Raw genomic sequence first — 14,837 nt, 5'->3', positions numbered from 1 at the left:
ATTTAGATGGAACAAGCTTGGCAACACGCATATAGTTGTTGGGGCTGGGTGTTGGTTTCATGGGAGTTTGTTAGACTGTTCTCTCCACTACTGAGTGTGCTGGGAAGCCTTCGTAGAGAAAAAAGTTAAAATCTTTCCATATATTTCCAGAAGGGAACAAATGCACACAGGCACACATATATGTACTCGGAGCATTCTTCCAGCTTTGGGGATTAATTTTGTTTGGCAGATGAAAACTAACCTGTTAAATCGCTTATGGTATTTAAAGAGCGATTTGGTTCCACTTAACTGCTACCTTAAATTAACTGCTGTCTGAGCCTAGAGAGATTATCTTTAGGGCCAGAGTGGAGGAAGACGTGACAGTGGGCTTCCCGTGGGACTGAATGGTTTCAAATGTGACCAGCGTAGGGGAAAGGACGCATCGCCCAGAATTCCCAGGTGGAAGGCAAAATCCAAAACCAGTGATGTCAGTGGCTTGTTTTCACTGCTTTCAACAATCTGTCCCCATTAAGTGAGGTTGTTTGAATTCCTTCCCAACTGTTCCCAAACAGAGGGGTTTGGAAATGAAGACGTCTTCAAATAATTGAGCCTGGCCTTCAACATCCACTCACTACGTGTTTATTCAACATCTACTCTCCAGCAGGCACTGGCCAGGCACGAGGGATATATGGTAGTGGGTAACCCAGAGAAGGGCACTGCCCTTACGAGGGCTATGGTCGAGCTGGGATGTCAGACATCCTCAATAACTAAGCACACAATAATTCGTTCTTGCCTAAGTGCTGTAGGTGAGAAGTACAAACTGCTTAGGAGGGTGTCTCAGTCCATTTGAGCTGTTAGAACAAAATACCACAGACCACAGACTTGGTGACTTAGAAACAACAGAAATCTACTTCTCACAGTTCTGGAGACAGGATGTCCAAGATCAGGGTGCCAGCATGGTCGAGTGAGGGCCGTCTTCAGAGTCACAGACTTCTCAGTGTATCCTCACAGGGTGAAAGGGCCTAGGTAGTTCTCCGGGCCTCTTTGCTAAGAGCGCTAATGCCATTCATCAGGGCTCCGCCCTCAGGACCTAATCACCTCCCAAAGGCCCCACCTCTTAACACCACCACATTGGGCATCAGGATTCTAAGATGTGAATGTGGGAGGTGGGCTGGGGGGAGACAAACATTCAGACCACAGCAAAAGGCTTAACACAGAGGGACTCCATGTAGAACGGGAGCCATGAAAGGCTCCTTCAGGAAATGTCAGTGGTAAGTAGGGTCCAGATAAAGAGGCAGAAGAACGGTGTTGGAGGCAGAGGAACCCGCCTGTGCAGACTCTGAGATGGGAAAAAGCATGGTGCATTCTAGAAACTGAAAACCTGCGGGAGCTGCTATGAAGCTGAGAGGACTGTGAGATGAAGCAGGGCCAGATCACACAAGAAGCTTTTAGCCATTTCAGGGACTTGGAGTTTGTACGAGTCAGAAAACTGCAGTCCAAAAAGATCAAAGTGATTTTCCCCAACTTCCTCCAATCCAGGTGAGACTGGAATTCAAAAATAATCAAAGCGAGCATTTATAATGCGCAAAACACTGGTCTACATGTCCCACAGGTAGTAATTCATTTCCTCCTCCCAACAACCTTCTGGGGTATTGTTATACCCTTTCTACAGACGCAGAAACTGAGCCACAAAGAAGCTAAATAACTTGTCCAAGATCAGCAGAACTAGGATGAAGACCCTGGAAGATTTGCTGCCGAGCCTTACCTCCTCCTCACTCTGCTGTCCTGCCTCTCAAATCAAAGTCCCTATGGCACCTTTACTGAGGAGCCACCACGTGCCAAGTGCTGGTCTTGGCCCTGAGATAAAGCAGAGAATGAAACAAAGTTCGCACTCCGTGGAGCTTTATTGGGGCTGTAGGGGGAGACAGAGACAAACACCTAAATGTATAATATGTCCGAAGATTCTGTGGTTGTGCAGGGAAATAAACTATGGAAGTGGCTAGAATGTGACTATGGGCTCTTGGATAAGGCGATATTTGAGCAGACACTAAATGAAGTCTTGAGGGCATGTAGGAGAAGAATATCCCAGGAAGAGGCAACAGCATAGAGACCCTGAGCCAGGAAACTCCTTAGGAAATTCAAGGACCTCCCAGGAAGGACAGAAGACTGGAGGAGTGAGGGGGACCTGCATCCAGAAGGTAGCAAGAGTCAGAGGAGGTGCAGCCTTGTAGGTCAAGGTGGGCACTTGGGATTTTCTCTTGTATGGGTGAGGAGCCTGGGGGCAGTAAGCAGAGGAGGGATGGGATATGCCATTTTTTAGAAGACTCATTCTGCCTTTAGGGAGTGGAGGTGGAAGCAGGGAGACCCTTTCGAAGACGACTGTAACGATCTAGGGATTTGTCATGATGGCCTGGACCAGGCAATGATGACAGGGAGGATGAGAAGTGGTCAGATTCTGGACGTGTTTGAAGGGGAAGCCAATAGGATTTGCTGACACTGAACATGGGTGTGAGAGGAGAGCACAAGGCATTTGGCCTCATCATCAACAAGAAGGAGCTGCCTGGAAACTAGAGAGAGGAGAGGAGGGAAAGGAGGGAAGAGGAGGGGAAAGAGAGCTCACTAGAGGACAGCGAGGTCTTCCTCCTGACTCGGGGAGGTCTGGCAGGGTGGAGGAAGGAGACTGAATGGGTCTCCTCACCCACTGGAGGTGCATATACAGTGTGTCAGGTCAAGGCTGGAAATGGGTCATTTAAAGAGGCTGGGGTACCAAATGTTTGGCATTCAGCACTGAAGGATGGGGAAGGCACAGGGAAGCCCAGGAGAGAACATCCCGGCAACCACGCAGGTCGAGGTGCAGAGCAAGGCACGGCCTTGACACACAGACGGGACCATCACTGCCTCCACTGACCATCGGGCCAGATTTCCAGGGTCCCGTTTTCAGCACTGCCCAGAAAGTGGGCGGGGGGACAAGCAGCACAGAGTCCTTTTGCTGGAGTGTCCCAGGAAGACACATTAAGCCTAATGGAGACAATCCGGTGATCCGGCAGTGACCACAAGCCACCCCTTCATGGCTTGGCTGTTTGGATGGTACAATCGTGGATGGGGGCTGCCCAAGTACAATCTGGGGGGACACTATTCAGTTCAGTGACGTTTAAAGACCTTGCTCAGACATGGTGATTCTGAGAAAAGGATTCAGACAGTCCCCCCTCACTGTGGCTCCGCACACTCCTCACCACTCAGCCTGGCCACCCAAACGGCCACCTCAGGCTAGACCGCAGGCTCAGGCGGAACTGGGAGGGGGCAGGACACACCAGTGCTCAGGAAAGTCATTCTGGACTCTGACTACTGGATTGGAAAAGCTGCTCTCCTACTTGCTAGTGTGTGACTGTGTGCAGCTCCTGGGCTGCCCTTTGCCTCATGCTCTGGAGTGAGGGTCACAGTGGCTCCTCCTGGGGTGCTTGTTAAATCAAGTGAGTTCATCCATGTAAAGAGTGTAAAACAGGGGCGCCTGGGTGGCACAGCGGTTAGGCGCCTGCCTTCGGCTCAGGGCGTGATCCCGGCGTTACGGGATCGAGCTCCACATCGGGCTCTTCCACTATGAGCCTGCTTCTTCCTCTCCCACTCCCCCTGCTTGTGTTCCCTCTCTCGCTGGCTATCTCTGTTAAATAAATAAGTTTAAAAAAAAATCTTAAAAAAAAAAAAAGAGTGTAAAACAGTCCTTGGCTGTACTAAGTGCTCAGTGAAAGACCAGAGAGACATAGGTACTCTCATGGTTGTGGCAGCATTGTTCACAACAGCCAAGATATGGAAACAAACTAAGTGTCCATCATGGACGAGTGAACAAAGATGTAGTGGACAGTTACAATGAACTACTTTCCAGCCATGAGAAACAAGGAAGTTCTGCCATTTACAACAACAAGGACAGAACTTGAGGACATTATGCTAAGTAAGATAAGTCAGACAGAGAAACACAAATACTGTATGGTACCTTTTTTTTTTTTTTTAAGATTTTATTTATTTGGAGAGAGAGAGAGAGAACATGTGCAAGTCGGGGAAAGGGCAGAGGGAGTGGGAGAGAGAGAATCTCAAGCAGACTCTACACTGAGCTTGAAGCCCAATGCAGGGCTCAGTCTCACGACCCTGAGATCATGACCTGACCCGAAATCAAGAGTTAGACGCTTTACCGACAGAGCCAGCCAGGGGCCCTCAAATGGTACCCCTATATGTGGCACCTAAAAAACAAACTTGCAAACACAGAGTAAAATGGTGGTTACCAAGGGCTGGGGGTGGGAAATGGGAGAAGCACTGAAGGCACATATTTGTAACTGAAGGATAAACAAGTCCCGGAGACCTAATACACAGTTCAGTGATTATAAGCAACAACTATATCAGAAACATTGCACTTGCCAGAGACTAGATCTTAATCGTTCCCAATACTAGAAGAAATAAGTCTTATGTAACATGTAAAGGTGTGAGCGAACAGTACGACAACTGTATTGCAATATAAAACCATCCAGTCACCTTAAACTTACACAGTGTTATAGGTCAAATATAACTCCGTAAAAATAAATAACCTATAGCTGTTATTATACGATTGTGCATCCACAGGGCTGAGCGTATAGCCTGGTTCATGACCCGAGTTCTATAAATACTTGTTCAATATACTTTGATGTCATCACCATCCCCACCACAACCACCACCATCATCATCACTAAGCCCTTACCATTCCAGTTCCTTGTGAAGAATTTTACAGACCCTTGAGTTTCTTGGCTTGTGGTGAAGGAAAAACTCTAACAACATATGTCCAGCACCACTTTTTCTCAGACACTCAGCACTTTTAGAAGCAGATTTTGGTCTGGCAGTTGGATATGGACAGTGGGTATAGCAAAGGAGAAAGGAAGAATGACCTGGGACAAAAGGTTTTCCTGAGCACAAGAGCTGAGACTTTTAATGTGTCAGGAATTGTCTATGTCCATATGACACCTTTGTCTTTTTACACTGGAGCTAGGCTTTTGTTAGTCAGTAAGTCAAGTACTTTTACCTCAGGGATGACGGTCCTTCCTTTCTCCCTTCTTCTTTCCTTCCTTTCTTTCTTCTTCTCTCTTTTTTTTTCTTCCTTCCTTTTCTTCTTTCCTTCCTTCCAAAGGAGAAAGACCAAGAGTTGATGAGCTATGAGATATGGAATCAGGCCAATACACAGACAAACCAGTACACCAAACACTTAGTTTAACAACAACCAATTCCCTGAAAGCCAGTTTGCTAAATTTCCCATTGAGCGATCAACTTTCCCTGAATTCACCCAAACCCCTGAGATACAGCTGAAGATGGAAAAATACAGATAAACAAAGGTAACAGGGCCCTTGCAGAATGTGAGGCATCAAGCATTGCTTAGAAAGTTGTTCAAACACGGTATCTATGGCTGAGGGAGAAGTGGGGGAGGGCGGCCGGGTTTCCTCGACAGACCCAAAGAGAAATGGGCACTGGAGGCTTTAATTAGGAAGGACTACAGGGACGCTCAGTGGCTCAGTCTGTTAAGCGTCCACCTTTGACTCAGGTCATGACCCCAGGATCCTGGGATAGGGCCCCGCGTCTGGCTCCCTGCTCAATGGAGAGCCTGCTTCTCCCTCCCCCTGCTTCTGCTCACTCGCTCTCTCTCTCTTTCTCGCACAAATAAATAAAATCTTTAAGAAAAATAGGAAAGACTATAAAGGGAAGAAGAAAACCTCAAGCAAGACCTGGAGACTGGATGCTCCCTCAGAACACACCCAATTGTGGCAGGAAGACCAGCATGAATAACCTAGACAAGCTCCACGCTATGGAAAAACAGGCAGGCAACAACATATAGACGGATCTTTCCCCAGAATGAGGGGGGCAGAGGGGCACAACCTCTTCATGGGAGATTTTCTCCAACTGAGTTGAAATTCATGTTTCTTAAATTCTACACAGGTGGTACAAAGTGACCTAGTATCCTAACAAAGCATAAACTATGGGCATTGTCTTATTTTTCCTATTTTCTGTGTTTCCTCCTTTCCCAGATAACACTAAGTCTGTTAATTGATCCCCACCAACAGAGACATGAGGTCTAGTGATTAAAAGTGTGGCCTCAAAACAGAAGGAAAGCTACCAAACTCATTCTATGAGGCCAATATTACCTTGATCCCCAAACCAGGCAAAGACCCCCTCAAAAAGGAGAATTACAGACCGATTTCCCTAATGAATATGGACGCCAAAATCCTCAACAAGATACTTGCTAATAGAATCCAACAGTACATTAAAAGGATTATCCATCATGATCAAGTGGGATTCATACCTGGGATGCAAGTGTGCTTCAATATTCGCAAATCAATCAGCGTGATATATCATATCAACAAGAAAAGACTCAGGAACCATATGATCCTCTCAATCGATGCCGAAAAAGCATTTGACAAAATACAGCATCCTTTCCTGATTAAAACCCTTTAGAGTGTAGGAATAGAGGGTACATTTCTCAATCTCATAAAAGCCATCTATGAAAAGCCTACTGCAAATATTATTCTCAATGTGGAAAAGCTGGAAACCTTTCCCTTAAGATCAGGAACACGACAAGGATGCCCACTCTTCGCCACTATTATTCAACATATTACTAGAAGTCCTTGCAACAGCAATCAGACGACAAAAAGGGATCAAAGGTATCCAACTCGGCAAAGTGTCAAAATGTCTCTCTTTGCAGATGACATGATACTCTATATGGAAAACCCAAAAGAAGCCACTCCCAAACTATAAGAAGTTATAGAGCAATTCAGTAACGTGGCGGGATACAATATCAATGCTCAGAAATCAGTTGCATTTCTATACACAAATAACGAGACCGAAGAAAGAGAAATTAGGGAATCCATCCCATTTACAATAGCACCAAAAACCATACGTTACCTTGGAATTAACTTAACCACAGACGTAAAGGACCTATATTCCAGAAACTATAAATCACTCTTGAAAGACATTGAGGAAGACATAAAAAGATGGAAAAATATTCCATGCTCATGGATCGGAAGAATTAACATAGTTAAAATGTCCATGCTACCCAGAGCAATCTACGCTTTCAATGCTATCCCGATCAAAATACCGAGGACATTTTTCAAAGAACTGGAACAAATAGTCCTTAAATTTGTATGGAAACAGAAAAGGCCCCGAATCTCCAAGGAACTGATGAAAAGGAAAAACAAAGCTGGGGGCATCACAATGCCGGATTTCGAGCTGTACTACAAAGCTGTGATCACCAAGACAGCATGGTACTGGCACAAAAACAGACACATAGACCAATGGAACAGAACAGAATAGAGAACCCAGAAATGGACCCATTTCCAGAAATGGACCCATTTCCAGAAATGGAAAAGTTACATGGTTTCCATTTGGGACAGAGTACATCACAAGAAACCTACGTTGGACAATATCACTGGGTACAATTTGAGGTGGGTCTTGGAACAGAGAGGGAATTTTCAGCCTCTTCACGTGGAGAGCCTTCGCTGAATGAAGGAATGAGTGGTCAAGCTCCATTTCAGAGAATCCTGGTGGGCAAGAGCTGAACCACCCATTCAAATGATTGCAGCAAAACACACGAGGATGTGTTAGGAGGGAATTCTCCTGAAAGTAGCAGCAGAATTGCCTAGTTCTGCCTCTGAGCCTCCCCCGAGGAGCAGAACTATACTCCAAGCGACTGCTGGGTTAGCCTGTTAATGCAATCACAGAGAGGAACAAATCTAGACAATGTTTCCAGTGAGAGTTTCTTCCCCACTCTGCTCACATATCTGGACTCTTCTTCAAGGGAGAAGAGAATTCCTGCCCTTCTGTACCCATCATCTGTGGGTCACCCAATCCCGGAAGTGGAGAAATGGCTCATCTAATCTTCACTGGGCCAAGTGCAGCTGCAGGTCACTACACTGAAAGGCAAACGGGCTTTCTTCTGCATTATGCGATAGACCCAGCGGACGGCTCCTAACAGTGCTTTCTCTCCACTTTCTCCTCCTCGTCTGCAAGATGGAGACGGGGTCTTACTTGTCAGAGTAGGCTGGATGATACTCTAGCCTCAGTGGAGAGAGGCACAGACATTCCCTCTTCCTGTTCTTTTCTCCCTGGGCCTCCATGTGGCCAGCTCCCAGGCAGAAGTGAAAGCCAGCCTCCAAGCCGACCAGCTCTGCCTGCACCCAGTGTGGAAGACAGTCCACCGTTCCCATCCGGGCCATACTCTGTGACCCATGCCTCCTCCCCTGCCCACCTCTCACCCTCCCAACTGTCCTCTGGCTCTTGTTCATGGTATGTAGAAACACATTGTTCAGAACCCTTGCAGGAAAGTAGAGATGAGTGAGAGCGTCTGCTTACTCAGAAAACTTGACATCGGAGGGCTGATGGGAGGATAGGATGATATTAACGACGAAAGGCGTGGAGATACTCAATAAGTGGTACCCATTTCCCCCCCACAGGACTTAGGACCACTGTCATATTAGGAAACACTGATCCCATTATGTGCTTCATGTCTGTCTCCCCTGCCAGATTTTGGGCTATATGACAGCAGGAACCATCTCTGCCTATCTGTCACTGTCCCTAGTCCCCGCCAGCGTGGGTGCTCAAGAAATGGTGGCGCTTGAACACGTGACTAGAATGAGGACATGAGCTCCTACTTCTAGCAACTCTGGCAGCAGTACAGGAGATCACGCGCGGGAGATGGCATTGTAAGCCACTCAATGCCACGGAAACAAGAAAAATTCTTATCACCATTGTCTGTGACGTGCAGGGGGGATCACAGACTCCTGGATGGGACAGGGGTGAGAAAGAAGAGAATCAGAACTGGGGCAAAGAGCTGCGGGGATGCCAGGAGCCATCACGAGGTGGCCTGAGGGAATAGAAGGAGGAATGACAGAGAGAGTGCTGTCATAGCTTTTGTATAAAATATCCACGCCCTAAGCAGGGGCTGAGCATCAATCCATCTGTGCCAACCATGAAGCTGACACGTTTGTGCATCTTTCCCTGCTGAACACTGACCTTCCTCAGAAGGATTTTTTCATTCATGCACTCATTCATTCATTCAATAAATACATACTGGCTTCCCACAGAGTGCACTTTACTGAGCATTTATGAATTTCACTTCAAAGTGCAGTGAATATAGCAATGAATAAAACAGACCAAGTTCCTTTCTATGGAACTTACATGCCAGTGGAGATGGACAAATAGTAAGTAAATAAGCCCCTATGGATATCATGTGCAGGAAAAGTGCCATGAAAGAAAATAGAACAGAAAGGAATAGGGAATGATGGGAACTGGGGCTATGTTATTGACAGAGGTCAGAAAAAGACCTCTCTCGAGAGACACAAGCTCTGAGGAAACGTGATGGAACAGCATTCCGAGCAGATGGAAGAGCAGGTGTAAAGGCTCTTGAGTGGGAACATGGCTGATGGATTTGGCAGGGATGGAGTGAGCAAGGCAGACGCAGGAGGTGAGATCAGAGAGGTGGTGGGGCACCTGATCCTGTGGGGCCTCATTCTCCATGACAAGGAGCAGTAAGATGAGTGCGATTATCTGACAGTCATTAACAGATCACACCAGCTGCCTTGTGGGGAAAGACGGAGGGCAAGAGTGGCCGGAGGAGACCACTGAAGCGAGGGAATTGCTGTTGTCCAGGTGACGGATGATGGTGCCTGGGACCAGGGTGTGAGGGAAGAGGTGGGCAGTCCCTGAAACGGGGCTTTTTTCTACCTGCAAGGGCACTGGATGTGTATCAGAAAGCAGAGGTGGAACTAAAGGGGACCCTGAACCTCAGCTGGTCTGAGCACCGTCATCTGAAGTCACACGGGCACACGCTAGGCAGAACCTGGCATGAACCCCCTGTTCAACGCCCTTCTACCTCGTGGCTCCTGTATGGTCACTGTCACTATCCCTCTATTTCTGTGGCTTTGGAGAAACAGATCCACCAAAAGCTACTGCACTTTAGAGGCTGAGAGTAAAATTAAGAACAACTTGCTTTTCATTTATCATTTCTGCATTGTACACCACCTACTTCCCAAAAGGATTTGACACAGCTCACAATAACAATCATCTTTAAACCGTCTGCACAGCCACTGAAAAACATGTTTTCAGAGAATCCTTAAGGGCACAAGGACATGTGCAAAACCCAATGTTAAGTGAAAAAGCTAGGACATGACACTTTATTTGCCATCATATTGTTACATAATGTAAAGACAGATAGAGGAGAGAAAGAAAAAAGAGAGGAAGAGAGTGGGGAAGAGGAAGGCAGAGAAAAAGAAGAGGATAGAAAGGGAGGGGAGGGAAAAATAAATTGGAAAGAAACATTAACAGTGGATATTTCCCTTCTTAAAATTGTCTGGAGAGACCTCACTGTTAATAACATGGTTCCCTGAGATGTTGTAACTAAGGGGATTTGGAAGGGTAGGAACATCTTTTTAATGTTAATAGTTATACATTTATAGATCAAATGTGTATTTTCAAAACACAGCTAACACCTCAAAACCACGTGCCAGCGCAATTTCATTTGTCCCTTCAGATCCATTCTCCACTGCCCTCTGCCCTGCTCTGTGCAGAAGAGGCTTCTTCGTCCTCTAGCCTTTGGCTGGTTGGAGGCAACAGGGACTCCAGTGAAAAGCCAGAGGGCAGAAGAGAGAGGGGTGAGGGTATTCCCTCCCCGCGCCCCCCGGCCTTCCTGCCTTAGCCCAGCTCTGGACCCACCGTGTCCCTCAGCTGCCTCCCAGGGCTCCAGCTGTCCTTGGGTCCCACTAATACTCTCTGCTTTCCTCTCTGCTAGTTCCTACTGTTTCTCTGTCCTTTGCTGTTTCTCTCCACCCAGCCCTCAACTCAACCGCAGTCCCTTTATTAAACTCTCTTCAGTACTTCTTAGAGTTTAATGTGCAGAAGAATCACCTGGAAGGCTTGTGAAAATACAGATTCCTGCTCTCCCCCCCATCACCACCCCCAACCTGAAACTCTGATTCTGTAGGTCTGGGCAGGGCCTGAGAGTCTTATTTCACAGCAGACGCCACACTTGGAGGAACAGCCCGTTGCTTTAGCTCTTTGGATGTGTTGTCTACTTCCTGCCTACTCCTACTTGAGCAGAGCAATCAAAGAGAAGGTTCTGTGATGGTGGAAACACTCTTCCATACCCTGCACTCTCCAACGGGGTAGCCATATGGGGCTTGTAAGTACGCACTGCGTGTTATACGCAAACAATGACTCATGGAACACACATCAAAAGCTAATGATGTACTGTATGCTGAGTAACATAGTAAAAAAAATGAAAGTGGGAATGGGAATGATAGTACCTATAACATAGGGTGGTTATGGATACTTGGGAAAACCTGGAATTAACTTATGGTGAATATGTGAGAAGATAGGGGATATAAACTTGGTTCCCTTTTTCCCTTTCCTCCCTCTCAGCCCCGTCAAACATATCCCGGCAGGTCAGCATTTGCTACAGTGCAGTAGACAGACAGGGTGGAAGGAAGCAAGGGCTGAGGTTCTGAGCTACGTGAAGTTGGAAGCTGATCCATGCTCTACATCTCACAATGACCCACTCCATGGAAAGGGAGAAGTTTGCTTCTCCTTCTCCCCCTAGTCTGCTGAAACCAAGGACAGTAAGCAAGAGCCGTATTTGTCCCGGATGCCTGGCAAAGAGCCTCAGCTCCGTTGTTTGTGGGTCAGTGGCTGGTGTGATTAATGAGCCCAGCTGGGAAACTCAGCTGTGGCAGTACCGCAGTGACAAGTGTCATGCGGCACTGAGTCCCAGCGTGCTCCTGAGCTAGTGCCAGGTGGACTATGCCCCCTTGGGGACCTTTGAACCTTTCCTGGGAATTGGAGGCTCCAGACCACTGAGGACACCTCAAGTCTGTTTGGTCATGTTTTTGGGTTCTCTCGTGTTCACTGAAATCTATATAGAAACAAAACAGCTCTCAAGGCTTGGGGATGATGTCAGGATGTGAACCCAAACTATCCTACTGGGAATAAGGCCACGAATGACAAGGCAAGAAACACGCTTAATATTCATTCTACACTTCATGCTATGTTCTGAGAGAACGTATACACATTATCTCATCTTTACAACACCCTAGGAAGAATACAGCCTAATGATCCCCATTTTATATGTAAGGAAACCAAGGACACAGAAATGAGGTGATCTATTTAAGGTCATTGAGTCATGTGGCAGGGCGTGGACTTGAAATCAGATCTGCCTGATGACAAAAACTGCAGAATTGTTTTCTGAGTGCTGGAGGCAGGTAGCATCGCCCAGATAAAAATAAGGTTTCTCTCCTGGTTCAGTGACTACGATGTTGGTCCCTTATCCTAACACACACATATGCCCCGTGGGAAGAGAGAGCAGTAATAATAAAGCAGGACTTTAGGAAGCTAACTCATGTAGTTCAATTGACCAAGGCAGAACTGGAACAATCTATTGATCCTATCCGATCTGATCTGAATACACTGCTCCCTGCATATGTGACTTGGCACCTATACCTGGGTGAGCAGGTGTTCCAGGCTGGACGCTCTATGCGTCTGAGCCTGGGCACCGTACCGCGTCATTTTCCCTCCCATGCAGGCCTCTTCTTCCCCAGGGGGCTGTGTCTTCCTTGAGCACCCAGACCTTATCACGTTTGGCTTCAAACCCGCTGCACTGCCTGCCATGATCCCTAAGACAAGATCTTCCTTCTCTGGGGTCACTCTGTCTCTACTCGGGTCCTCCTGCAGCCGATCCTCTGGAATGCTCTGAAAAAGCAAATTAAATGGGGTCACTCCCCACTTCAAAATCCCTCAGGGACTCCCACTGTCTTTCGGGTCAGAGCACCCAAAGTCCTTCCTAAACTCATCCCCTGCCCTTCCCTTCCCCACATCTGGCGCTCCAGCCATGCCCAGTTCCCTGCAGCAGCACAGCGGGTTCTCACTTCCCCGCTTTTACTCATGAGGTTTCCTACACTTGGAATGTCTTTTCCTCAACTTACTCACCTAACAGTATGGCCTTCAGCAAGTCACCTTATCTCCCTGAGATTCAGCTGACCCAGCATTCCAATGAGGCTAATAACTATGCCTCCCTCACAAGTGGTTGGACAACTAAGGAGGACAAGATATGCAACACGGCCAGAACAGTCTGGCAGCCATTAGTGACTCCACCTGACTATGGTGGGGAGGAGGTTTAATCCTGGCCCAGAATCCTCCCTGCCAATAGCACCTCAGTCACTTTTACGTTTTCCAAGGAAGCTTCTCTCACTATCTTGTCCTCTACCCAAGGCTTTTCCCTTCCAGAAAACCTAACTCTCAATGATATACAGGGAATACACAAAAGTGGTGCTGTCTTCTCTCCTATGGCCAAGGGAGGAAAGAGAGGGAGAGATAGGTAGCCCAAGGAAGAGACAACGTCGGAATGGTCACGGGACTTGGAGAGATTCAGACCCAAGCCTGGGGATGGGGAACAAGGGGATTGATCACTTCCCTTTCTCTTAGAGAGTAACCTGAAGTGGAAGGACAGTCTGCTTCAGGTCCATACACAGCACTTTTTACCCTAAAAACCCCACAACCTTTTGGATGAATTGCCTGCTACGGCTAGAGCCACAGGGACGTTTCAAGCAGTTACCTGCCCAAGATCCTCATAAATTGTCGGCTTCGACAGTGAGGCTAAACTGAACTTGAGGGACAAGAGAAAGAGGCATAAACATTAAATACATAATCTTTCAAGTGTGTCCCTTCATTTCCTGTTTCTTCTCCAAAGGGAATCATTTTTCTCTTGTCTTTCTCCCTTTTGTTCCTCACTTCACATTGCACGGAGGAGTGACATGCATCAGAGATTTCTGATTCACCACACTGACAACGGAGCTCTACAAAATACAGAGCAGTTCAGCGGAAAGCAGACTGTGGGAGGCAGCCGTCTTGGTTGCTTCTCCCGCTCTCCCACATTCCCATGACATGTCTTCTGGTGAGGGGCTGAACCTCTCCAAGCCCCACTTCCCTCATCTGCAAAATGGGTAAAACCATGCCAACCACTTGGGGTTGTTGGGAAATGTAAGTGCAGGCAGACATATACAAGGCCGTACGTGGTACGCACTCACACGACAGTGACTGTTGTTCTGACTGCGGTTCTTTAACTCAAATACGCTTCAGATACTCCCGAAGCCACCTAGAACCCTCCTCTGTGCCTCAAGACTGATTTCCCTCCCCTGCTTCATTTCCCTCCATAGCCCTTACTGGCACCTGATAGACAACATGTACCTCCTTGTCTGTAATTTTCTCTTTTCCTCAAGAACGTAAGCTCCTTAAGGGTCAAGATCTTCATCTACTTTGTTTTATTACAAAAGTTACAACACCTATCAAATGCTTAGCACAGACTAGATGCTCAATAATTTGTTGGATGAATGACTCACGGTGCTATAATCATCCGAAGGCTCAATGAGGGCCAGGGATGGTTCCAGCATGGAGTACACACAGGGCTGGCAGTCGATGCTGGCTGTCAGCTGGTAGCTCAGTGGGGACCATCCCCAGGCATACCTCCCATGGCCCCTCCAACACGGCAGTCTTAGGGTAGTTCCATATCTTACATCACAGCTGGCTTCCCCCAGAGCAAGTGCCTCAAGGTGACAAGGTAGAAGCTTTGCCTTTTATCAACCACGAGGCTCAAAATCACAGAGTGTCACTTCTGCCATAGTCTATTAGTCAAAGCAGTCACAAGCCCACCCAGGGACAAGAGGAGGGGACACAGCTTGACTTCCTGATGGGAGGACTGTTAAAGGATTTGAAGTCGTGTTTTCAAACCTCCACGGACAGGATCTCAAATACCTACAGGGACTAGCCAGGTATAAGAAGGGAAGTGGATGTTGATGAGGGATTAATAAAGA

The 14,837-nt window shown here is 47.2% G+C and overlaps 1 pseudogene across 2 annotated transcripts in view; it reads right to left on the bottom strand.

The window, feature by feature from the left end:
* Window positions 1–14,837, bottom strand: part of LOC148110499 (thyroid receptor-interacting protein 11 pseudogene) — a 157,759-nt pseudogene that overhangs the window by 27,138 nt on the left and 115,784 nt on the right. For both annotated transcript variants that reach the window (XR_015727425.1, XR_015727422.1), the window contains one exon: window positions 5,021–5,116. The product of XR_015727425.1 is annotated as a thyroid receptor-interacting protein 11 pseudogene, transcript variant X3 (transcript). The remainder of the gene's footprint in view (window positions 1–5,020; window positions 5,117–14,837) is intronic.

Source organism: Ursus americanus, chromosome 2 (genome assembly GCF_024610735.1).
Source record: "Ursus americanus isolate L20-20 chromosome 2, mUrsAme1.1.p, whole genome shotgun sequence".
NCBI lineage: Eukaryota > Metazoa > Chordata > Mammalia > Carnivora > Ursidae > Ursus > Ursus americanus.
Note: the sequence above shows the minus strand (reverse complement) of the source record. Positions and strands in the feature narration are given on the sequence as shown.